The sequence below is a fragment of the Miniopterus schreibersii genome, assembly GCF_964146895.1.
Source record: "Miniopterus schreibersii genome assembly, chromosome: 9".
Taxonomy (NCBI): Eukaryota; Metazoa; Chordata; class Mammalia; order Chiroptera; family Miniopteridae; genus Miniopterus; species Miniopterus schreibersii.
This window is the reverse complement of record NC_138118.1, coordinates 48,170,578-48,197,750: the sequence shown is the minus strand read 5'-3', so window position 1 is coordinate 48,197,750 and position 27,173 is coordinate 48,170,578. Positions and strand designations below refer to the sequence as shown.

Sequence of the window (27,173 nt, the reverse complement as noted above, 5' to 3'; positions counted from 1 at the left end):
TTTTGATGTCAATGGGGCTATTAGTTTACCCATGAGTTCTAATCTTTTAAAAATTTTTAATTATAATATAGTAAACTGCTGTATGATTATTTTGTATACTTTTTGAACACACAGAAATAAGAAAATATGAATTACCCCCTTCAGGGGGCTTCAGCAAGGCATTCAGACACATGTCTGAAAGCTGGCTTGGCCAATACTGGACGCTGTGTGTACGGCCATGAACAAGACAAAGAGTTCTTGCTCTGCTAGTGTGACTATGTGGATATGAAAATTAATGATACTTAAAAGTCCTCATGTTAGTGAAAGTGATCCTTTAAAATCTATATATTTGAATAGTTAAATCTATAATATTCCAAAATATTAAACCAGTTTTTGGTAATTTTTGGAGACCCATTGCTTCTTGCCCTGGATGCTAAAATAAACTTTAAAAAGACACAAAAATAATCATACATTCTGATTTCCTATATTAAAATACATTTTTCACATTTGCCTTTCTCAAGAATTTAATAAGAACCAACCATAGTTGTGGGAAATTGGTCCAACTCACAGAAACAACTCTGAAGAAAACCAACATTTAAGGAGAAATAGAAGGAAAGGAATTTGAAAAAGGGACCAGAATGTCAGATAAAAGTGAAGACGAGTATTATGTGATGTCCCTGATGATGCCAAAGGTAGAAAACTTTTCAAGAAGAGGAGAGGAGCCATTCTGCAACCCCAGAGAAATATTTATTCAGGCAAGACCGCGAAAATGGATGCTAATACAACCAGGTGAAAGAATATTTGCATATGCCAAAGTATCACCCCACTTGTTGATTACTAATTGCAACAGAAAAATTTAAAAAAGTGTCTTTAGAAAACAAAACCTGTCAGAACCACCATCACCAAGTAATCAAACTTAGCATCGCTAATAGTAGAGCCATCTGACTTTAGGGGCCTCCTTCAGAGGTATAAAGTGAAGGAATCAGTATCACCTAAAAAGAAATCTCCAAAAAATTTAAGCCATATCTCATTAAGTCTATAGCCTTACACCCTCTAGGCTTCAGCAAATATTGGGGATGGAAGATTAATCTATGAAAACACAATGAAGCTATCAGCTAAATCTAGAATGTGAGCCATTCCAAAGACAATTGACCTATGCTGTTCTAAAAGTTAATGTCATCCTGGGGAAAAAATTGAATGATTGCTCAAGATTTAAAGAGTGTAAAGAACATAACAACCAAATACAGTACGTAAAACCTGAGTAGGAGAATCTGAATTGAGTAACACAGCTAAAAGACATTTTAAGGACAATTAGGAATTAGGAATATGTACTGGGTGGCAGAAAATATTAACAAATTATTGTCAATTTTCTTAGTTGTAATAATGGTAGTTGCTGTTATCAGAAAGTGTCATTATTTTTAGAAGATGCAAACTGAAGCATTTGAAGGTGTCTGCATGTCATGGTATCTCCAATTTACCTGCACAACTGTTAGGCAAAATGCACACCCATATACACAGCAAATGGCAAAATGTTAAGTATCACTGAAAAATTTAGGTAGTGGACGTCAATGTAATCATTGTATACTTTAAACCTTTCACTGTGTTTAAAAATGTTTCTGAAAAAAGTGTGTTTGGGGAGGGAGAGTGTAAATGCTGCTAAGAGATTCAATGAGATAAGCACAGGTTTTCCAGGAAGAGTATTTCTTTTGTGAGAACAGTTTTAGCCATTTTACAACAGACTGAGAAGTAAACTAGAAGTAGGGAAAACGAAATAGAAAGTTTAGACAACACTTGGAAGGAATTTAGCAGTTAAGAAATAGAAAAAATCACTGAAAATTGAGGGAAACGTAGATTCGAAGGAGAGATTTTGCTTTTTCATTTGTACTTTTCAACTTGGAAGTTTTTGCTCATTTCTTGTTTGAGCATACTCTTGTTTTGAGGGTAAAGAGGGGACTGTTTCAGCACTGACAGGGGAGAATGAAGAGAGAGGAAGAGACTGAAGAGGCTGGAGAAGGGGTGGAGAGGACGTGTCAAGCACCTTGGAATTAAATGGGTGTGAATAGGAACCAGAACAATGGAAGGTGTTAGCAGATTATCTCTGAAATTGGTAAAGTTTTAGCTTCAGGGCCCCCACTTGCAAGCTCCTTCCCAAGATCTTGCAACTAATTTCTAATTTGCATTTTTGTGGAGGAGGGTCGAGTCAGACCCTATAAACCCTGGGTTCACATCTATGGGAAAGTGTTAAGAACAAAAAGGTATAAACTTCTTGTGTACATAAAATAGAGCTTCTCTAGCTTCAGCAAGCCTGCTAATGGCTGGGAGAGCTTGTTAAAGCATAGACTACTGAGCAGTAGTATACTTCCACTGTTACTGATGAAGAACCTAAGACATAAAAATTACATAAACGGGTACTAGCCTCAGGTACTAGGTCTCAGTGGTCTTTCTTCTGTACCACTCATGATCTATTTATAGTGTGCTTTATTATCTACATTATCAGAAAACTTCCACTTATCTTTATTCGGGCTATGAAAAATTAATCTTATTGACTCCTTAGATTAAATTACAAATTTTTCTGAATACCGAATAATTAGCTTCTATTGCTGCACAACAAATTGCCATAAACATAGGAGCTTAAAACACCACATTAATTATCTCACAATTTCCATATGTCAAGTGTCTAGGCACTGACTGGTTAGCTGAGCTCTCTGTTCAGAGTCTCACCAGGTTGAAAGCAAGGTGTTGGTTGGGGCTTTGGTCTCATCAAGGCTTGGGGTCTTCTTCCACGTTCACCAATTGATGAAATCTTGTTCGTTCTTCCTTTTGCACATGGAGCTAAGAGCCAGGAGACAATTTCAACTTGCAGGCTGCCACTCAGAAAGTGTTTTCCACTCCAAGAGGCTCCACCTTGTTCCCTGCCAAGGGTTCCCTTCACAATGTAGCAGTTTTCTTCCAGGAAACTAGAAGAAAATCTCTTACCCAGGCAGTCATATAATGTAACATAATCAAGAGAATGATTACGCTGAATGATGTAACCTAATCTAGGGTGTGGCTCTCCCACCAAATTTGCAGTCCTGCCCACATTCAAGGGGAGGGGAGAATGAGAGTGTACTCCAGGGGTGGGAAGGTTAGTGGACATTTTAGAATGCTGTCTATCCCACACAAAGATATCTGAAAAGTTACCTATGGGCATTTTATACTTGATGAGACCTCAATATTTTCTAATAATTATATTAAAAAATCTTTGAGATTAAATCAACAAAGATCTTTCTCTAGATACTTGTTTTAAATCTGTTTTAACAATCAAGCAAAGACATAGGACACACATTCCGTTCTTGGTAAAACAATGAGTTTGTTACCTGCCTTTGACATGACTGTAATTGCCTCCTTTGCTAATGTTGCTCTTGATTTTTAGAGGATGCTTAATAGCTTTCCTTTTGGGGATTATTATCCTTTGAACATTATATTTCTGTAAATATTCAGCACTATCTTGTAAAAGGAAACTAAGATCCTGTCTGACAGTTGAACAGCACATGAGTTTATAATTTAGTATTGTGTTATATTTTTTTAAAGCTGTGAATATAATAATAAAGATTAAAACACTACAGGGAGTATGTGTCTGTGGCAGTTGTAGGTGTTAATTATGTTGTCAACTAGAAGAGTGAAAATTCAACCTCCTGAACTTGGGTCTCGGCAGGTTGGCCAAGTATCTGATTTTTTTTCTCTCTATTGTTGTTAAAATGTATTTGTTTATAGTCCTACATATCTTTGCTCCTTTAGATTTTTTTTTTTTTTTGGATTATTTTGAATATGGAAATAGAGATAGAATCAAACTCACTCTTTTGAATCCGGGAAGTGAATGGCTTAGCATATTCACGAGAGGGGGGTTTAAAAACTGAGCAGCGTGAATTGGATACTTAAAAATTGTCTAGAGTTTGATTGCAGTGGGTAAGCCTTCAAAACTCAGAGGACCTCTATTAACATAGGGTACAAAAAAAAGCTGTGGTTTTTGTTTTTGGGCACTTAAAGTATTAATCTATTTCACCATTCCCTAGTAAATATGTCCATTAGTTAAGCTAAAATGCACTGAAATTTTTAAAATGGGAAAAAAAACAACTAAAGAAACCACTTATTCAATGATTTGTATTATCTGTGAGAAGCTGTTTAATATTTATTGTGACTAACTGTGGTTAAAAAATAAAACTGAATCTCAGTTCCTTAATAATCTGATTTTCAGAAACAGAAGAGCTTGTTCATGTCGGAAATTTAGTAGTTACTCTTTTCAAAATAGGAAAAAATTTAATACTAAATTTACATAGGCCATTGACTTACTAACATTATAGTCTGATTTTGAAAGAGCTCAGGCAGGAGCAGAAGCAACACTCTATTTCTTGTTCTGTATGGATTATACCAAGTCTGTGATTTTTTAATGCTCTTTAGTAGGATGAAGACCCACTTTCAACAGGGCCTGCAGAGCCTTGTTGCTCGGCCTTGTATCCCCCTTAGTCTAGAGATTATCGCACACCAGTCTCCCCCTTATTGTGGACTTCAGTCACATTGGCATTGTTCTTCTAGCTCCTTGAAAGAGGTTTACATTGTGCCAACAACCTTCTTTATAGAACATACCTACACATTTCTCCTCTCCCCCTTCATTCCAGACTTAGATCTGACCTTTGTCATTTCTGGGAAAAATGTTCATCTTTGAGGGCTCCCTCCCCACCTCCCCACCTGTTCATGTTAAATTTTCTTGTTACTTGGGCTTATGGAACCATAACATTCTGTTCTTTTCAAGTGCTTCCCTCAATTAGCAATTACACACTTGTTAGTCAGATTGTTTAATTGATATCTGTCACAGCCCCTGCCACACTAGAGTTAACTCTAGGAGGTCAGGGACTTTGTCTTATGTGCTTACAATTTGATCTCCAGAATTTAGCACAGTGCTAAGTATATAAAAGATACTGAACAAATACTTGTTGAATGAACACAGGAATGAATGAATGAACGAATAAATGGATACATATGAGCATGTATGGATTTGATTACTCATTACCTCTGAAGGTTTATGATCTCAATTAAAAGCTACACCTGCAAATAAGGAAAGCATTGAGCAAAGTGAGCAACCACTCTACCCATTAACAGCAAGTCTGCCTCATAGACCCATGCCTGCCAACCAGCTGGCATTATCACTATTATTTTGATGTCATGGGACATGTCTTGTGAAACTTTTAATAAGCTCGAAATAACAGAGACAGATGGTGACTTGAACACATTGTGGAATGTCAACACAGTTCCCATTCTTTTTACAGGTGGACCAAACATAAGGAAAGGAAGAATATAGCCTGAAGGGAATTGCACAAGCCATGAAACAAAGTAGATTTGGATTAGCGGAATAGTTTTCTTGCCAGAGGTTAGCTTGGAGAAGGCATTCGAAGGAATAAAAGAGCACTAAACCTTTCCATGGAGCCAGAAAGTATATAAGAAAAGAGCAGAAATGGCAGGAGAAACTAAAAAACAAAAAAGTAATGTTGGCCAGGAGTGAATGAAGAGTCTAAATGAAGCAGACAGAGAATAGTTTATCATCTCTGTTCAGTTGTCCTTCCTAGTTGAGACAATGCTACTGCCAACTTAAAACTCTTCCATGTAGATGATGGCTTGGCATTTAAAACTCTTCTCTGGCTTTACAAGAAAATAAAATAAAATTCAGCCATTGAAATAGTTTTTTAAATCTTTATTGTTGAAAATATTATAGATGTCCCCTTTTTACCTCCATTGATCCCCTCTAAGCCGTATCCACCCCACCCCCAGGCATTCCCCACACCAATGTCTGTGTCCATGGGTTATGCTCATAAACATATAAGTTCTCTGATTAATCTCTCCCCACACACTCCCCCATCCCACCTTCTCTCTGAGATCCTTCGGTCTGTTCCATGCTTCTATGTCTCTGGATCTATTTTGTTCATCAGTTTATAATGTTTGATTACATCCCACATATAAGTGAGATCGTGTGGTACTTGTCTTTCTCTGACTGGCTTATTTCACTTAGCATAATACTCTCCAGTTCCCTCCATGCTGTCCCAAAAGATAAGAGATCCTTCCTTTTTACAGCTACGTAATATTCCATGGTATAAATGTACCATAGCTTTTTTATCCACATATCTACCCATGGGCACTTGGTTTTTTGTTTTGTTTTTTTCTTAAAAACAGTCAGGAATAGTGATAGTATGACTTGGTCTGGCATTTGTCAGTAATTCTTCTAGGTGATGCCCTTCCAATTTTTTGCATGTTTTTACCAGCATTAACAGAGGAACATTCTCATAGACAATCAAAACAAGGTAAAATGTAATCAAATTTGTAATAAAGGAACATTTTTCAAGTCAAGAAAAGGAAGCTTGACATGTAAATATCACCCAGCAAAGTTATTTTGTTTTCTTTGCTCTTCTGTCAAATGCTGATATCAAGATTTTTTTTTGGATCATTGAGACTCAATGACTATTTCATTGAAAACTTTTGAAATTGTCTTTGAAAAGGTACAAATAGAAATTTTATCAGGTTAGGATAAACTGAAACTAATTTTAACCTGGTGAAAGACATCCAAAGAAGCATTATCTACAATCCCTGACAACTGTGAATGAACCTCTATAAGTATATTGCTTTCTTAAGTAAGAAAATAAAACATTAGGGGTTAAAATAAAGGAATATAGAGTTAGAAATTAGAATGCAAAAGGGAAAATATATTTTAAAGTGACTGATAAAAGTTGTTGGCAAAAGATGGCATGTAAATAATTCTTTTATGTATCTTCTTTCAATTGAGCTTTTCTATTTCTTAATTATTCTGTTTTTACATGGGGAAGGCAGGGACTTTAGTTTTAGTTACTAGATCACAGTGAAAGGCAGCCGTGGCAGTAATGAGACTTTACCCATTAATCTGATGCTTTGCAGAAACACTCACTGATTTGTCTCTGCTTTGCCCTTCCTCTGCCCTTCCTCCACTGAAGTCAAATGTTAATCTGATCCTCTAACTCTTTTGCTTAAAACCCTGCCGATACAATATACAGATGATGTATTATAGAATTGGACACTTGAAATATGTATAATTTTATTAACCAATGTCATCCCAATAAATTCAATAAAAATAAAAAATAAATTCCGGCCAGGGCTTCCACTGTGCTTCAGACAAGCTCATCCCAGACCTCACCCCTTGTCTTCCTCTCTGACATCAATCTCCTAAGTCCTCTAGCACACCCACCTTCTCTTATAGCCTCTCAGTGACTTTATGCCCCACAAACTAGATGCATTTCCCTCTTCTTCATCTAGTTAACTCTTACGCTTACATCTCATCTCTGAGCTCACGTCACAGAGGTCTTCCCCACTGTCCCTTTAACTAGGCACTGCCCACCCTATCATGTGATTTCATGACTCTGGGAGATTTTTCTTCAAAGCACTTATCTCAATTTGTAGTTGTTCATTTGTAAAACTATTCTAGTATTGCCTACATTTAGCTAGATAAACTATGAACTCCATGAGGGCAAGCCCCAGGTCTGTTTCTCACCACTGCTTCTAAGAGCCGAGTGGACATTCAATGAACAGGTACTGAGTAGATGACTAAATGAAGTCCCTTGAAACAATAAATGGCTTGCGATACAAATTATATTTAGGGAAACTAAGATGTTAATGATATCATAATCATTGAAAGCATTCTCAAAAGAATATGGGTTATTGCTATCCCCGAAGCAACATTAAATTTTCTTAAAATAACCTTTAGAGTCAAACATTCTTCAGAAAGTGAAATATTATTAGGTATTCAGAGAAAAACAAAAGCCCATAGAAAAGGTATGCAACCCCCTGATGTAATTTGGGAATGACTATATGGACTATTGATTGATAAATACAGATGATGTATTATAGAACGGCACACCTGAAACCTATATAATTTTATTAACCAATGTCACCCCAATAAGTTCATTTAAAAAAAAAGAAAGGAAAAAATGCATTAAAAAATTACTCTAATTTGGAAAATCATTTTCCATTGTCATAAATATCTTAATAATAGATACAATCTATTTGATGCTTATTATGTAGCAAACACCATATAATTTGTATTAGTTTATGTAATCCTTACATCAGATGCACGATTAATTGAAGAAATGTATCTGCCAGACAGTGAGAAACTTACTACAAAGGCTGTTTATTTTTATTTTTATTCTTTAGTAGCCCATGTGGTATGCACAGCTGCCAGATTTTACTTATAGCTCGTGTAAATTTGACTCCTGAGCATTGAATGAAATGGGCTTGAATTTAGGCTTTTCAGTGTAAAACAGGACAAACCTGGGCACAGCATTTTTGGGAAAGCCTGGAATATTCCAAAGACAAAGTAGAGATATGCTCCACAATGTTGCAGGCTGAGCTATCCTCCCAGCTAAAATTGTCAGGAATATATATCTGGATCGGAGAATGCATCAGTGAAGGAGAATCCGCTTTTGATTTAGTTCTGCTCTGGAAGGGACAGCACAAGCAGTAACTATGGCTACATGCCAAGATCAGGATTTACCAGCCAACAGTTTGGAGTATAAATTAGTGATCACTTATTTATTGTTCCATCCATACTATCACATCTCGTTAGCAGTGTTTATACTATTTTAGATTGAAGAATATAATTATGTATATGTTTATATATGCACATATGCATGCTGTAATGTGTTTTATATAGAAAGAAACACTTTCTTGTCCATCACAGTGACAGCTAAAATTTATAGAGTGCTTACTATGTGCCAGGCACTGGGCTAACCACTTTATATCCATTTTCTCTTTTAATCTTTATGACAATGCTATGAAGCATTATTATTCATAGCATTATTACTCAATTATTATCCCTATTTTAACAAAGAAGGTAGTTAGAGTTAGATTAAGATATATATCCGGGTTTACTTCCCTGGTAATCAGTGAAGCCAGTACTGGAACACAGGTCTTACAGAAACCCTGGTGCACTTCACCATTGAGGTAAACAGCCTCACCTCAGGCCAGCTTTCCAAGTCATTCTAGGTCACACCACCACCTACATTCCCAGTTCTACTTCTAGGTATTTTACTCTCTTATCACCTTACCTCTGACTCTAGATACTCCAAAGACTTGCCCTTTTTTGTGTTTCTCAAACTCATTGAACTCATTCTTTATTTTCCCTTCGCTTTTAACTATTTCCCTACGTAGATCAGCCCATCCCCTGATATTCACTTGTTGGGTTTCTGCTCAGAGCTCATCTCAGAAATACCTTCCCCAACTATCCATTTTCATAAATCTTTGCCTGTCCCAGCTCTCCTTACCTTCCATCATATGATCCTATTTTCTTCAGAGTAGTTATCATTTCTTTAAATTATCATAGGTATTTTATTGTTTATCTTTCCCACTTGAAATTTTATATTTTTATTTTCTATTGTATATTTTTTTGTGAATGACCAAATAATAGTGTATTTGTCTGGAATTAGCCAAACCATATGCTAAGTGCTAAAGATAAAAAGATGAATAAAATAAAAATCAGTTTATCAAGATCTTTATAATAGTTGGAGAGGAAGTCTTTTAAAATCTCAAATCAATGTTCTGTTTCAGGACAATGTAAAGTTGAAATCAATACTTCAGCTCTATTCAATTTATCTTGCAATAAGAGAGGTGAAATTTCTCACTTCAGTAAGCTTTAATGTCTCCTCATGCATATAGAACACGGGTGATTTGGGTGGTCAAAGTTAGGTATGGACAATGCCTGTAATTCCCTAACTCATATGCTCTACATAAACACCTGGAGGACTTTATTAACATAGGAGGTTCTGGGATCTCCTGAGATCCAGATTCGGCTTGTCAGGGGTGGGGCCTGGACATTTAATATGTTGAAAGCACTCCCCCCTCCACTGGGCTCACCACTCAGGCTTGGGAACCCCCAAACTATGCTGCTTGGCTCAGAAAAATCTTCTGTGTTTTGTGCTGCAATGCATTTTAGGGAGATAGCATAGATTTGCATAACTTAAATCTCAAAAGCAAGAATACTTTTTAAAACCAAACTAAATCTTCAAATTGAAGATTGGTTCTTTTAGCAACCATTTATTCAGACATTGACTTAGTGTTCATTTATAAATCCTTCTTACCAAAAAGCATAGGGTATTTTACAAACATTAACCAAGGGAGAAACATGAATCTTGACAAAAACACTGTCGGCTAGATAAAATGTTTTCTGTAGATGAAAAAGTATAATTCTGCCTTTCAAATTGTATTTCAAATAGTATTTCTTGCCCTGGTGACATATGAATCTGTTTGTTGCTTTGTCAGTTATGTCTATTTTATATGCACTTGGATATTTACACATGCCAGCAGTTGAACACTCTTTTTTCCATATATGTTCTTTCATCTTTACATTTAAATGAGAAATCACACATTATTTCCATTACTTAAATAAGGAAAGGGAGTTGAAATTCTACTTTACCATGTACACCCAAGTGATCTTAATTTATTCCTTTTTGATTGTCTCCAACTCTTCTGAGGTGGCTTCCCTGAATTTCAGTTAGGCTGTTTTTTTTCTGTATTTTGTCACAATCTACTATAACACTATACATTTTCTAGACCTCAGATACCTGAAGTCTTGGACAAGGATTCAAAACAGGAGTTTAGGAGCTGGTCTTCATGCTGGTGGGAGTGGCCAAGGTCGAGGCCCTGATGGCCCAGGCAGGAGGGCGGTGAGCCAGAATGGGCCCCAAGACTGCCCCCAAGCAGACCTGCTCAGGGCTGCTCCAGGCCACGGCCAGAGGTGGCTTCTGTGACCCGTTTACCCTGCTGAATCTCGGAGTGCCTCCTGGGAATGTTCTGTGCTGTCTTGAGATGAGGGCTGGTGCCTCTGCTGGAGAGGTCCCTTTCAGGTAGACGCAGACCTGGTAGATGCCTGGATTTTGGCATTTTCTCCTAATTCCCAGTATCTGGCCACAGGAACTCATGTGGGAAAGTGAATATTTTTGATGTGGAAAGTGGGAAAACGGAATATTCTTTGACCACAATAGGAAAATTCTTTCTTAGCACTGCATATAGTCCTTATGGGAAGTATCTGGCCAGTGGGACCATAGATGGAATCATCAGTATTTTTGATATTGCAGCTGAAAACTGGGGCACACGCTGGAAGGCCATACTATGCCCATTTGCCCCTTGACCTTTTCCAGGGATTCAGCTCCTCTCCACTGCTTCAGATGATGGCTATGTCAAGATCTATGACGTACAACAGGCCAACTTAGTTGGCATTCTGAGTGGCCAAGCGTCCTGGGTGCTGAGGTGGCATTTTGTCCTGAGACACTCACTTTGTTTCCAGTTCATGGCGCAAAAGTGTGAAAGTTTGGGATGCTGGAAGGAGGACTTGTGTTCACCAGGATCAGGTGTGGGGAGTCATTCATATACAACAGAAATGGCTCAAAAATTGTGTCCATTGGAGATGATCAGGAAATTCACATCTATGATTGACCGATTTAAACATCAAAAGTCTTCCACGCTAATGCTGCCAAGAGCATGTACAGTTTGAACATAATATTCCTTGTCTTTCTAGCTCATTTAAAAGAAATACAGCATTTATCATAGCAGAAACTTAGCTGTTGTAGATACAACATAAATCTTTTCCTGTTTTATTGAAAACACCTTTCATACGTTAACATAAAGTGTTCTTAATGCAAATAAATAAATACATAAAAATTAAAAAGGAGTTTGTTCCTTTATCCCTCTAAGGCCCCTTCCATTTCTAACAGGTTTTCTGTAGGAATCCATTTTTGTTTACAGTTTATCCCTATCAAATGTACCAACCCTATGTTCATTCTCTTGAAGTCCAGAATTCAGTTTAGGCTGCCTTTTAGAGTAATGTCAGAAAATAACTTTGTCTGAAGATTAGTGGTTGATGTCCAGGGGGTGTTTATATTGTACACCCGCAGCCATGCTATGCTTAATATCAAGGACTCAATTTTAATGACATAAATTAATTTAAATCTCCCTCTGCTCTCAGGGCCTCAGAATATTTAATATGAATTGATTATAATAAAGAATAGGCCTAGTTCAGAATAAAATTTAGCAGAAAATAAATCACTAATATATTTTTATTGCAGTGACTAATTTAGCCTGATGGAGCTCCATGGTTAAACTTGCCATATGTTGAATATTCTCTTTTCTTTTTTATATAATTGGGTATTACATTTTTGTAAAGCACTTTTTTTGTTGTTATCCCACAACAAAAAATTGATGAGCTGCAAGGGAACAAGTAAAAAGTTACATGGAATACCAAAAATGCATAGTATAAAACAATAACAGGGATGGTCAATTTCTGCAAATATGTAAGGAGGTATACAGCCATCTAAGTCTGCTGCAAAACAATTATAATTTATAATTTCAGTATGAGAAACAGCAGTGAGGAGGCTAATGATTTGTTTTCTGTTTGTTTTGGGGGGTTTTTGTTGTTGTTGTTGTTGTTGCTTTTTAAATCTGCCTGACAAATTCAGAGGGCTATGAACCAAGTTTAAATAAATGAAATTCAGTAAATACAAAACCTGGAGTTTAACTGGAGTAATCTTAATCCCTTAACTAGCACACTTATTTTAAAATGCTCTATTAGTCAGCTTTTAGAAGAAAAATTCACCTTTTTTTTTTTTTTTTTAGTATTTCTTCATTGTTTTCAGAGAGAGGAAGGGAGAGGGAGAGAGAGAAAGAGAGAGATAGAAACATCAATGATGAGAGGGTCATTGATCGGCTGCCACCAGCATGTCCCCTGCTGGTGACCCAGCCCCCAGCCCAGGCATGTGCCCCAGCAGGGAATCGAACTGTGATCTCCTGGATCCTAGGGAGATGCTCAACTGCTGAGCCACGCCTGGCCGGGCTACCATTTTTTACTTTTAAAAAATGTTTTTATTGAATTTATTGGTGCAACATTGGTTAATAAAATTATATAGATTTCCGGTGTATGATTCTATGATACATCATCTGTATGTTGTATTGTGTGCTCACCGCCCCAAGTCACGTCTCCTTCCGTCCCTATTTATCCCCCCTTTATCCTTTTGTACCACCCTCAGCCCCTTTCCCTCTGTTGTCTGTATCTCTGAGGGTTTTGTTTGATTGCTTGTTTTTTGTTCTTTGCTTAATCCCTCTACCTTTTTCACATAGCCCCCTGCACCCTCTTCCCCTCTGACAGCTGTTAGTCTGTTTTCTGTTAGTCTGTTTTCTGTTTTTCTATATTCTTTACTTTGTTCACTAAATTCCACATATAAGTGAAATCCTGTGGTACTTGTCTTTCTCTGACTGGTTTATTTTACTTAGCACAATGCTCTCCAGGTCCATCCATGCTGTCCCAAAAGGTAAGATTTCTCTTTTTTTACAGCCAAGTAGTATTCCATTGTGTGAATGTACCACAGCTTTTTTATCCATTTATCAATTGATGGAACTTGGGCTACTTCCAAATCTTGGCTACTAAAAATGACACTGCAATGAACATAGGGGTGCATTATTCTTTTGAATCAGTGTTTCAGGTATCTTTGGACATATTCCCAGAAGTGGGATCTCTTCATAAGGCAGTTATATTTTTAATTTTTTGAGGAAACTCCACAGTTTTCCACAGTGGCTGCACCAATCTGCATTCCCATCAACAGTGCATGAGAGTCCCTTTTCTCCACATACTTGCCAACACTTGCTGTTTGTTGACTTATTGATGGTAGCTTTTCTGACAGGCATGAGGTGATAGCTCATTGTGGTTTTCAGTTGCATTTCTCTGATGATTAGTGCCCTTGAATGTCTTTCATATGTCTATCATCCATATGTCCTCTTTGAGAAGTGTCGGTTCAAATACCTTGCCTATTTTTTAACTGGACTTTTTGTTTTTTGGTGTTGAGTTATATACATTCTTTTAAAATTTTAGATATTAATCCCTTATCAGATGTATCATTGGAGAATATGTTAGCCCCTTCAGTGGGTTGCTTTTTTATTTTGTTGATGGTTTCCTAAAGAACTCACCATTTAATACAAAATCTGAACTTTCACATGCAACTATCTAGTCGAGATTAGTTGCCATTGATTCTGTAGTCTTCTTATACAGAACAGAAGGCTGCTTAGTTCCACAAGTTTATTTCAAGCTTGACATCTTGAAATACTTAAATTTTTGAAAAGGAATGGAAAAGTGAATTATGGTTTTCTGATATAGAATATCATGTAAACATTCTTGGAAGTGATATTATTAAACATTTATTCCACAATCAACACTCTGTGATAATATTAAAATGAAGAGAAATACTAGTTTTAGAGCATGTTATTTATGTGATTAATTATATTGATAAAGTTCTATTTTATATGGAGACATATGAGTCATTCCACAAATATAAATCTCTGCCAAGTGTTTCTGAATTTCAGGGTTATTTTAAGAATAAATGTCTAGGGGGAAAATTTAATTCATCACCATCAGAAGAGAATCTGCAATATACTTATGAGAGGTGGGGTATAACTGTCAAAGACTGGACCCTAACAAATACAAGGCACAGGACAAGAGGCAAGAAGCCAAAAATGTTCAAATCATAATATTCAGCTTTCAGAATAAGAAACTTCTAATGCAACACATGAGCCCCTGGGAGTAGCAAGAGACTAACAAGAACATAAATGGTAAGAAGTCCTGAGAGGGAAAGTGTTGGTTGCCCTAAGAATTCAAACTTCATCTTCCACCAAGTTTGCCTAGGGCTGATTCTGCCCTTATTCTTCCAAATAACAACACAGTCCAATTTTGTGTATCTTGATTTAAACCTCACACAATGAGCCTTTTCTCTTAAATTAAGCTCACAAGAACATTTCTAAATTGTAGGGTGTGAACAGAGGTTTAGTGTAGCTTTTTATTTCTTCACAAATAAAAAAGCACATCTATCACTCTCTTCAGTGCCAACTCCCAACAAAATTAGAGATATAAAAAAGAAGGAATACTTGCCCAGCTGGTGTAGTTCAGTGCTTGAGTGTCAACTCCGGAACCAGGAGGTCACGGTTCCATTCCCGGTCAGGGCACATGCCCAGGTTGCAGGTTTGATCACCAGGACGGGGCATGCAGGAGGCAGCTGATTGATGATGTTTCTCTCTCATCCTCTGATGGATGTTTCTATTTCTATATCTCTCTCCCTTCCTCTCTCTAAAAAAAAAAACAACAATAAAAACACATTAAAAAAAAAAAAAAAAAGAAGAGGGGGATATCAACTGAATTTACTAGGCCTTGAAAGTCCATCTTTTTCCCATATCCCAAACCAAAATTGCTGAATCAGAGAGAAATGCCCTCTGCGCAGCAAGGCCCTGCATGACCATTGTTTGGAATGCGTGCCATTCTCTTAGTGCCCTATCACCAAATTCCTTAATGGTGAATTGAATTTTCATACTTCACTAGCATCAGCCTTCACTAGTGAAAACAAATATGTCAGACATTATGTACTTCTGATTTCCTAAAAATAAATGCAGAAATTAAAATCCCTGGAGATTTTAATCCTGGAGTGGCAGAGATTCAGAAGCCAGATGTTCTGTAGGCTCTTTGAAATAGACAAAGTGAACATCAGCATTAGTCTTCTGAAGTCTGATAGTGCAGCCAGTACATGTTTTATTGCCTTTTTTTTTTTCCAATCTGGATTTTCACAGCAGGACTAGATTAGGTCTTCCTGTGTGCTCTCCTTAATTCATTGCTCTTTTTGTAGATGTTTGCATAAAATACATTTTGTTTAGTTGTAGGTGGTTTCTTTTTTAACATCTCAAGGATGATATTCTAATATTCCCCTGTTGAGATCAAATCAACAGACTATTATTTTAAGAACTCATACACTCTATAGACCATCATGCATTTCCTGGTATTCCCTGGGAACCCAGAGTAATGAATGGGCTGTGAAGTTGGTGGGAGATTTTTTTTTTAAAATCTATCTGTTTGAAAGAAAAATGAAATAGAAGACAGGAGCACATATATTTCTAGGTGTATTTCCAACAGAAAAATAAAGTATGAAGAAAAATATGCTTTTTGGGCCAAGCTCTGTTAAGAATTAGCAAATCTATTTTCTAGAAGTAGTAGATCTTTTCTTATACTTAAAGTATATTAAATAATGACTTTCTAATGAGAAAATCCAGGCCAGCTCCTCTATGTCTCCGAAGAACTTCATCAACTCTTAGAGTAGCATTTCCAAACCTAGCAGTAAAATTAGAAGTTTCACTTCCATAGAAAACAAAAATGAAACAATAACTTTAATATGAGTGCAGGGCCACAGCTAGAGCAGCAGCACTTTCCCTAAGAGATATTGTCACACTGAGTATTCACAGAAACAAATCGGATGGCTAAATGGAGGGGACGAGGGTGGAGTGTGGCAAAAATGAAATAATCTATCCAAATTTTAAAAGGCAAAATTTGAATGTGTTGACTTTCATATTTATAATACTACTTGACCTTTGAGGGATTTGTTTGAATTTCTAATTATCAATTTCTCATCTATAAAATGGGAGTTATAATACTTGCTACCTGCTGCTTAGATAATTAATATTCACATTGAGTGCTTGCTATGTGACAGGCATAATGTGCCTTATATGAATTTACTCAATTCTCACTTTCATACTCTTTTTGTAGATAATATATAACAGTCATATGGTGCTTGGCACTGTTCTGAGCACTTTGTTTACATTTATGAATATACTATTCTTGAAACAACCTTGAGGGAGATACAGCCATTGCCCTACTTTACAAATGAAGAAACTGAAAAGGAAAGCAAGTGGGATAATACATGTTTGCTAAACTACAAAATATTGTATACAAACAAGTAGGTACACATTTTTATCATCGGCATAGATTAATTAGCTACTTTCTATATATGCTATTATATAATTCCTTTCTTCCTACTCCATTTTGGAAGGTAGATTTTTAACTGAAATGATATTTATTATATGACCTACCTAACAGTTTCTGTAACAGAAATAATTTATTCTATCTTTTAAGGTTACATTTTATGCATGATAGGAATATTGAAATTTGAGGACATACTTAAGTTATCAGATAATGATAATATTATTGTATTTTAGCTAGTGTTTAAAAGTTCTTACAAATTACCAGAATTAATTCTAATCTGTGCTGAAAAGTAGAAGCTCATATTTGTTCTATATCTAACTGAAAACTTACGAGTAGTGGCTCACTGGTTTCTGTGTTTAGCCACGAGTCCTGAAGTGCCGTGGGATTTGAAGTTCAGTATTAATCATCTATACTGCCACTGCGATATTGTGGTCAGGGTTCTCACATTGTATTTGTTATTGTTTGAGTAATATTACCAAAGCAAAAGGAGCAAGGTCATCTAAAGTTGGGCAAAACAGGTGCACATTCAGAACTATGGAAATGGGTAATTTAATCAAGACAATTTTTAAAACATGTTTTTATCTTAGCAAATGTTGCAACCAACAAGTATTTGTATACTTTGATACCTTCACATCACTGAATAATGGAAAAGGGAATTGTCAGGTTATCCCTAGTTATACTCCTAGAGCCTGATTTGAGGGGTATGACATCATCTGTCTGCTTTATTCATCTAATTTTCTACTTTGTACAAGATAAAACCAAATTACTAGCAGCACTGTGTAAAATGTTGTTGGCTGCTTTTATGTAGAGAATGAGAACTATGTGTACTGATTACACCCAATTTACCATGAACATTTGTCTAGATTATAATAAAGGAAGGAAATTTGAAAACAATTTGTTTTAGCAATCTTTTTTCATTTCTTGTTCACTTATCAGAACAAAACTGCAAAATCCTTTTAGAAAAAGAGTGAGGCATGGTGTTGCCTGAGATGTGCGAAGCATGGCATATAGAAATGAAGCTGATAGTAGTGTCAGAAAGATGGCCTGTCACTCGTCCAAAAGCAAGAAGGGCAGGTACTCTGGCTGACATGCTACCTGTTTATTACATGGAAAACTCCTAGCTTCTGTACTGGTGGATCAGGGACTATGACTGAGGATGACCAAGACATTTTCAAGATGGGAACAACTTAAAGGATGCTGGGTGGGAGGTCAAACTGAAGAGCTAGAACTGACATGATTAATGATAGAGGGTCAGGTTAAGTAAAATAAGAGGTTCTCTAGACCTTTCGACTTGTTTTAATTTTATGTTCTGGTAAATGCCTGTACATCTTTTAGGACTCAACCCACATGTTGACATCATTATTATGATATTATTGTTATTTTCACACACACACACATACATTCATACATATGCACACTCACAAGAAATATTCTCCTGTTTCAGTCCTTCAACACACCCATCTTTGGGTGTTTGTCCTAGATTGGTATCTCCTGATCAAGGCACGCAGCCTCAGGGATGTAGGTACAGTTTAGAATTATTCTTCCTATTAAAAAACTCTGAAGATAAAATTTGCCTTTCAATCAACTTTAATAACAGAAATTTATGTTTAATATTAACCAAACCCATATCTTAGTGGAGAAAAGAAAGGTTTTTATAATGCACACTTTAATTATGGGAGATTGTAAGAAACCAATATATAAACATGAGCAATACAAAATTTAAATAACAGAACAGATAAATTAAGTGAGGGATAAATGTTGTGAAATGTACCACATGAAAGATCATTTCTAGTTAAACTTCAATCGTGTCTGTATTGACTATAATTGAAGCCAATAAGTATACATTCACTTTGGGAATCAAGATCTTAAGAAAGTTTTGGTTTTTTTTAAATTTTGTACCTGTTGTGCCCAACCAACATGTGTGTGTGGTAAAGACCTAAGAGAGACAGAGCATTGACCCTGCCATCAAGATAACATAGGTGACATACGAAAGACTAATAATATCAGACTGCATAAAAGTACCATGTTATGCGTTACAAACTAGACATTACATAGTTATTCAGAATATAGGCATCCTATGAAGCTGGACTTCGTTCAGTACTGGAACTTTAGCCTCAAATAAGATGTTAAGAATTTATGTAAACACAGAAAATATGGTATCTCTTTCATATCTGAGAAACAAAAACATGAACAAAGCCACAAAGAAGTCAATTTTCTGGTCCTAGCAAAAAATTGGCAAGTCTGGAGTTGAAATTTTATTTTGGATATTAGTGAAAGCAATATTATTTGGATATCTGCCTTGATTGTTGAGTCAGATATGGTACGTTAAAAATTATTGGCGCCCAGCCGGGCGTGGCTCAGCAGTTGAGCTTCGACCTAGGATCCAGGCGATCAGGGTTCGATTCCCGGTCAGGGCACATGCCGGTTGCGGGCTCGATCAATGACTCTCTCATCACTGATGTTTCTATCTCTCTCTCTCTTCCTCTCCTTTCCTCTCCCTGAAGTCAATAAAGATATATTTTTTTAAAAAATTATTGGCTTTTGAGAAAAGAAATGATAAACATAGGCCTAAAGGAACATTAAAATAACAATGCTGTGCATCATTATTTGGGGAAGTAATGAGAGATAGGGGAGAAAGCTAACATATATAGAATATAATAGGGTAAGAAATGACTTTGGCCATGAAGTAGGAGATGTTTTATGAATTCATGACTGAGGTGATGGAGACTTAGACCAGTTGAAATGGCAACAGGGTATAGACATTTGAAAGGAAAAACTGGAAGGGTTTGGTCACCTTTTGCAGAGTCAAATACATGAAAAATCTATTAAAATAAGAGCCATGTCTTCTCATTTTCTATATTATCAGTGTTCTGGAACAAAGAAATTATTTGACTAATGTTACACCTGATGAAAATAATGCAAGACTGGAAAATGAAAGAGTTGAAATAAAGACCCAAGTTTTTGAGGAACTCTGTTACAGACAGAAACTGGGATCCTGAGAAGGGAGTAACTTGATTGGAGGAAAAGTGTAGTTATAGGGATTCAGGCTTTGTAGTATTGAGGAATTAGCCTAGTAAAAATGACTTATTGGTGTTGAAAGTATCAAAAAGTTTGGTTCTTCATACCTACTAGGGACTTTATATTTGAAAACCTAGAAAGATTCAGAAACTGATTAAGGCCCTGGGAACTTAGGTTAGTACTGATGCTATAACTAAACCTAAGAACTTCATATACTTAATAATATAGACATTTCCAAAATTTAAAATGGACGCCATTTATATTAAATAAAATATCTCAGAATATTTTAATTGGGATTCAACACCATGCCATTTCTTTGATCTTTAGGGACTAGGGTGCTAAGGGAACAAAAATATACCAAATAGATGAAAGTTATATTAAGAGTAACTGGAAGATACATGCTAGAGTTTTGAAATAACATTCTATAACATTGATTATGGCACATAATCTGAAATTCAAATGGAGATGCTTAGAAAAGTCATCAAAAGTTGTGCTGTTTTGAATTTTTAATGCTCAAATCATTAAGTATGAGGTCAGAATTACTCTTTTTCACTGCTATTTTCATATTTTAAGACTTTGAGTGAGTTCTTATACTCTAGTTCTATTTTTTAAGCACTGCATACCCCATGTGCCCATAAACAAGATAAATTATAATTAGCGTGGTCTCAGAGAAGAGATAGAACATTTAAAGGTGTATTAATAGAACAGAGAGAAATAAATTAATATTCTTTTGAGGATTTATGGATTTTAAAGATTATATTTCCCTTTTTGGAGAACTGAAAAATAGATATGCAGAGATTAAATGACTTGGAAAAATTATCTAGCAACTCAGTGACAAAACAAGAAATCAAACTCCAATGTTTAGAATCCTACATTTAGTACAAAATCTCCTGTATCATACCATTTCTCCACAGTGGCTTTTTTTTTTTTTTTTTTTTTTGAATTTTTGAATTACTTTAAGCCAGCAAATGTGATTGGATTGACTTTCATTGTCAGAAGTGAAAATCCTTGGACAAACAAAATGACCTATAAAAGACCTGGCCAAAGTCTTCTAAAAATAGCTTGTAGGGCTATAGGTGATGCCAAATATATGCCAGGAAAGTTAAAGCTCATCAGTGTGTTTGGCTTTGGAAATCTTGCTTCCAAGCAGCAGAGTGTCAGAGGGACATTTAAACAAGCTGTGCCCTGCTTAGAGTTCATGCACATTACTAAAATCCAAGGCTCACTCTCATCTTCATCTGTTTTTCATTAACTTTCTGATAGTATTGTAAATAAGAACCATGCTCACTAGGACTGCAGGCTCTGTGTAATAATTGAGATTAAGCATTAGGTTACACATTAGGATTTTTGGTCGATTTGTTTAAACTGTTATTACTGTCTAAATGGCCATTACATCCAGGTAATAATGTGACTGTCGCTTATTGATCTGGAATTATAATAAAGAACTAAACATGTATCTTCATCTACTCAGTAGATTTCCTCCTTGTATTCTGATAGCCTTACTTAAATAAAGATAACACTCCTGAGACCAAATGTAGTCCTCCTGCCTGTTTTACAGTCCCTGGAACATAGCAGGGGTTCAGTAAGATCATTTCCTAGGGAAATCATTTATCAGGATGGAATCTTTCAAAATGGGATTGTGTCCTAGTCCCTTGTGTGTCAGTATACATTCTGTATGCAAATTTAACCTCTCTGAGTCCCAATATTCTAATCTGTAAAACAGAGAGAATGATGTCACCAGTGTAGAGTTTTTTTAGGGGAAATACAGGGCAAAATGTATACAAACCCTTTGCCTAGTACATAGTGCTTAACAAGTGGTAAATGGCAATAACTGAAATCCCAACTATTAGAGTAACTCTTTCAGGGAACAAGAAATAGTAGGAATTTAGGTTAGACATATGTATTAGTTTTCCAGGGCTGCCATAACAAATTCTAAAGAATGAGTGGCTGAAACAATGGAAGTTTATTTTCTCACAGTTCTGGAAGATGGAAGTCCAAGATTAAGACATTGATGGGCATGGTTTCTCTCAAGGCCTCTCACCTTGGCTTGCAGATGGCAGGCTTCCCACTGTGTTTTCACATGGCCTTTGCTCTGTGCACACGTATCCCTGGCATCTCTTCTTCTTATAAGGACACTAATCATAATGGATTATGGCTCTATCCTTATGACTTCATTTAACATTAATTACCACTTTAAATGTCCTATCTCCAAATACAGTCACATTGGAATTAGAGTTTTGGTATATGACATTGGCGGGAGGGGAGGAGAGGATTCACAATTCAGTCCAAGACAGGATGTCACTGTTAGAATAATAATTTTGTTGTTGTAAAAGTGAAATAGAGGGTTTTGAAAAAAGTATACTCTGCTTTCCTATAATACTCTTGCATTCATACTTCAGGAATTTTGTGGGGGGGGAAATTGTCTCAACTTTACCTTGACATAGATTTAGGGATTAGAACATTGGATGGTTCAATTGCATTGGATGGAAAGGGAACACAATCCTAAAGAAGAGATGCTCAAATGTTGAGTATAAGAGTTAACTGAGTAGCTTACTTAAAAGTCAGAGTCTTCAGTCCCATCCAGAGAATCTGATTTATTGAGTCTGTATTAGTTTCCTGTTGCTACTGTAAAAAATTACCAAACATAATGCCTTAAAATGACACAAATTTATGACCATACAGTTCTCTGGATGTCACAAGTGTGAAATGGATCATACGGGCTAAAATCAAGAGGTCATCAGAATTGTGTTCCTTCTGGAGACTCCAAGGCGGAATCAATGTTCTTGCCCTTTCCAGATTCTAGAAGCCACCTATATTCCTTGGATCTTGGTCCCTTCTTCTGTCTTCCAAACACATCATTCCAACCTCTGCTTCCACCATCACATCTCCTGGTCTCTCTTTCTTAAGACCCTGTGACTACATTGGACCTACCCAGATAATCCAGAATAATCTTCCCATATCAATGTCCCTAATTTAATTGTAACTGTAATCTCCTTTTTGTCACATGAGGTAACATATCCACAGGTTGCTGGGATTCAGACTTAGACATATTTGGGAGAGTCACTATTTGGTCCATCAGAGGAGCTAAGAATATGTGTTTTAGGTAAGTAACCTACCTGACTTTTGTTACTGGTGGACGCCCAGCAGGGCAGCGGGAGGCATGGCAAAGTCATCAAGTATACTGAGGAGGTAGGTGAGCTAAGGCAGGGCAAGTGTTGTATCTCCAAACTTCTCATTCTCCACCTCTTCCCTATTCAGATTATTACTCCTGCCATGCACATGTGTCCATGAAAGGCAACATGGCACGCCTTGTGAAGGACACAGATACTTAACTGTTCCTTTTTATTCCATTTCTTTCATCATAAACTTTAGTGTAAAAGAAGTGAGATGAGTAGCATCACATAACATAATGTGACCAGTACTTTTAGGATTGTTCACTCAAACTATTTTCAAAAGTCCAAAGGGAAGAGCTCAGTCTATTTAAGGGTATCCCAGAAAAGGGAATATTTGTCATCAGTAGGTTTGAACAAGTGGCTGGATTTATTTAAAAGAGATTCTTCCTTGAGCTAAAAAAGTACATGACTAAAGACTAAGAAGAGGCAAACATTTCAGTCACTGATAAGAAATTCAATTAGTCTGAACATAAAGGGGGTGGGCAAAAGTAAGTTTACAGTTGTAAGTAGAGGAAACAGAATTTATTCTTGTATCACCATTTTTAGTTATTGTATTATTTATTTGTATTAGAAATGTAAATCTGCTTTTGCCCACTGCTGTGTGGGAGAGGTGATGCTAGTCCTTCAATGTTCATTGCAGGTCACTGCCTTCATTAATGCCTTAGCTTATCTTCACAACCAACATGAAATGCTGGCAAATGAGGCACATGGAAATCAGGCAGCTTCATAACAGCTCCTGGTTTGTCAGGAAAGGCGTCTGGAGTGGGCCAGGTCTCTTCACCTAAGGTAGTTGGTCACCTGACTGCAGTTTTTACCTGGTACATAAGAACTGAAGGGAAATTGGAAAGAAGGTTAATATGAAACACTTGGCAATATGTTGCTATTTTTATATCCCTATGGTAAACTTAAATGTTAAGAATAAGACCCTATACAAAGGCTTGGCATAGAGTAGCCTTCAGATGGGGGGTGGGAAGGAAAAGGGTTAGGGCAGCGAGGCAGCCACAGGTGGAGAAGCAGAGGGGAGGGCTCTGAGGTCTAACTAACTCTTTTCTCTAAAAAGTGTTTTCCTCCATTCCAAAAGCACACTACTGACTCATGTGTGTTATAAATATTTAAGTGGGGTGTCATGCATGAGTTTCATTGCTTCTGTATATCCAGTGGCTAAATGTTTTTGAAAGCCTCTTTCTTTGCCTTCAAGAAGCAAATTAAAAAAAACTACATATTTCCATTTGTCACACACCTCCTACCCTATTACAAATAATCAGACAATTAATATTTGTTTCAAAATGACATTAGGATAGCTCTTCAAGAACTAGATCCACTTCCCTGATATTGCTTTCTTTCTATAGTTTTCACTATTGCACTCAATTCTACTTAGGATGCTGCTGACAACCCTTCTTGGTTCTGTTCCTTTCAGCCAATTTATATAAAAAAAGAAAAATCACATCCATAATCACCATTGCCTGATGATAGTGAGCTCTTACACACTTTTCTTCAAATATAAGACTTCTCAAAATTATATTTTAAGAAATTATGTCACCCTTTGTGATCCATTCTTACTTTCCCTCTCTCTTAACATTATCCATCCCAACAATATTTGTGCTGTTTTCACTTTCCATTGACAAGTCATGGCTAATTTAACCCTCTATTTATTACACAAACAGCGTATTATATTATTCTCTGAGAACTAACCAATGCCAAATCCTTCTATTGAAAATGTTTATTATTTTATACTGTTAGCAACATTTTGTTTACAAATATTTCTTTATACTTGGCATCTAATTATATTTGTTTTCAGATATGCTAATACTTTCTACTTGACAGCTTGATTTAAATCTTAATATAGGTGATGGCAAAACAGTTTGTAAACAATGGAAACATAGAACTCCTTGGTTATTTTCAATTTTGTTGCCCATAATTGGATTTTACAATAATCAGAAGGAAAATAAACTTTTTTTCTACTTAACATGTGCAATATAGAGAAGGTTGGTGAGAAATTGTTTTAAAGTTTCATATACAATTGCTGGTTGATGCGCTGTGGAGTTTTCAGCTGAGACAAATTTTACCAGTTTTCTAAAAGACATCTAAATTAAAATGGGAAGCATGAGCAAACAAAACCCACTGTCTTAAGACTGTACAAAATTTAGGTGCAAAAAATGTTCTACTGTAAAAATGGATAATTGACTTATTATTATGGAAGAGGATTTAATGAGAAACCTGTGGGGAAATCTCAAAGGCCCATAAGAGGTTTTTTAATTTTCTCTTTTATGTTTATTATTATATCAACTAATAAATGAGCATTGCACTATGATTTCAGGTCAGTTCCGTATTTTGATTCATGATAAAATAAGTGTCTTCAGGACCTCTAAGACATCAGTGTTTCACTTTTAATATATTTGCTTAATGTATGTAACTTGCCAGTTAGGTTGAGATTTCACAGTGTAAAAATAGCAAAAATAATTTTTATTTTTCTGATATCAACTACCTTTATCAGTTATAGAAATGTCTTTTTTTTACAGTGAGAATGTGCAATTAAAATGCATCTTAATAGACTAAGATGTACTCTATCGTCACTGATATATCATTAAGAATATACTATGGTACTGAAGAACCATGTACTGCCTTTTCTTGTGCTAATAAGATAAGTAAGGAAGCATAATAATATATGAATTATACTATAGATGCAATGGAAAAACTGAGGAAGTTTTGAGACTCAGAGGAATAAAAGTTTCCAAGTTATTAAGAAAATGGTGATGGACAATTTAGTTGCCATAGTGTTCCCAGTGGTACAAGCATGGGCATGCAAAAGAGCTTGATTGTAGCTGTTAGTTAGATGGTTGCCTTTGGGCAGGTATGTTGCCCAAATGCCAACTGAGTATGTTCTATCTTAAGAGTTTAGCACTAATTATAGCAGTAATTCTGTGATTGGAAAATATTTTTATATGCTTTTTATTTTTATATTTGGTATTATATTATGGGATGCAGTGGATTTTGGTGGATGACTGAAGTGGTTAAAATGAAAAAAAAATGATATTGATAATGACAATGAATTATAGAACATATCAATATAGAATATATAACCACATTTTTTCTGTTATAAAAGCCAGTGCAGGTGATCTAACTTCTGCAAGATTACCATTTATTACATTAAATTTATATTCTTAACTTGAATTTTATTAGATTTTAAAGCTTTATTTGTATTTAATTTGTATCTTTTTTGTGGCTTATAGTCCTAAAAGTTGTATAAAGCTAGAAGAAAAAAATTAATATCTGTTTTTGCACTTGCATATATTTGAGTAGCATTATAATAAATATAACTTAAATGAGCACTACAGTCTTGTGAGCATTTTTCTATTTGAAAGGATCTAGCTATTACTCAAGTTTGAAAAATTCTGGCATAGACATTTTCGTAGAAAGGAAGAGAATTTTAACTTGATTTTTATCAAAGTTAAATATCCAATTTAAATTAAAGGATTTAAAAGTTCAATAATTCCTCTACATATATCATCCGAGAATGCAAATTAAAACAACAATTTAATGCCATTACGTGCCTAGGAGAATGCCCGTAACTTGGAACACTGACAACACCAAATGCTTAGGAGAATGTGGAGCAATAGGAACACTCATACATCACTGGTGGGGATGCAAAATAGTGCAGTCACTTTGGAAAACAGTCTGGCAGTTTCTTACAAAAGTAAACATACTCTTACCATATGATCCAGCAATCATGCTCCTTGGTATTTACCTAAAGGAGCTGAAAACTTATGTCCACACAAAAACTTACACACAGGTGTTTATAGCAGTTTTATTCATCATTGCCAAAATTTGGATGCAACTAAGATGCCCTTCAGTAGGTGAATGGATAAATAAACTGTGGTACATCAAGGCAATGGAATATTATTCACCACTAAAAAGAAATGAGCTATCAAGACAAGAAAAGACATAGAGAAACCTTAAGTACATATTACTAAGTGAAAGAAACCAATCTTAAAAGGCTACATACTGTATGATTCTAACTCTATGACAATCTGGAAAAAGCAAAACTATGGGCACAATAAAAAAAATCAGTGATTGCCAGGGATGGCAAGGTAAAGACAGCTAGGCAAAGTGCAGAGGATGTTTAGGGCAGTGAAAACACATTGCACAGTATTATAGTGATGGATAGATGGCATTGT

At 35.9% G+C, this 27,173-nt stretch overlaps 1 protein-coding gene and 1 pseudogene across 4 annotated transcripts in view; both read left to right on the top strand.

The window, feature by feature from the left end:
* MAGI2 (membrane associated guanylate kinase, WW and PDZ domain containing 2) overlaps window positions 1-27,173 on the top strand; it is a 1,283,361-nt gene that overhangs the window by 242,322 nt on the left and 1,013,866 nt on the right. The gene's annotated exons all lie outside the window — the stretch shown is intronic.
* On the top strand, window positions 618-11,460 carry LOC308562010 (annotated as a pseudogene). Its single transcript has 2 exons — window positions 618-768; window positions 10,834-11,460. The product of its transcript is annotated as an uncharacterized misc_RNA (transcript).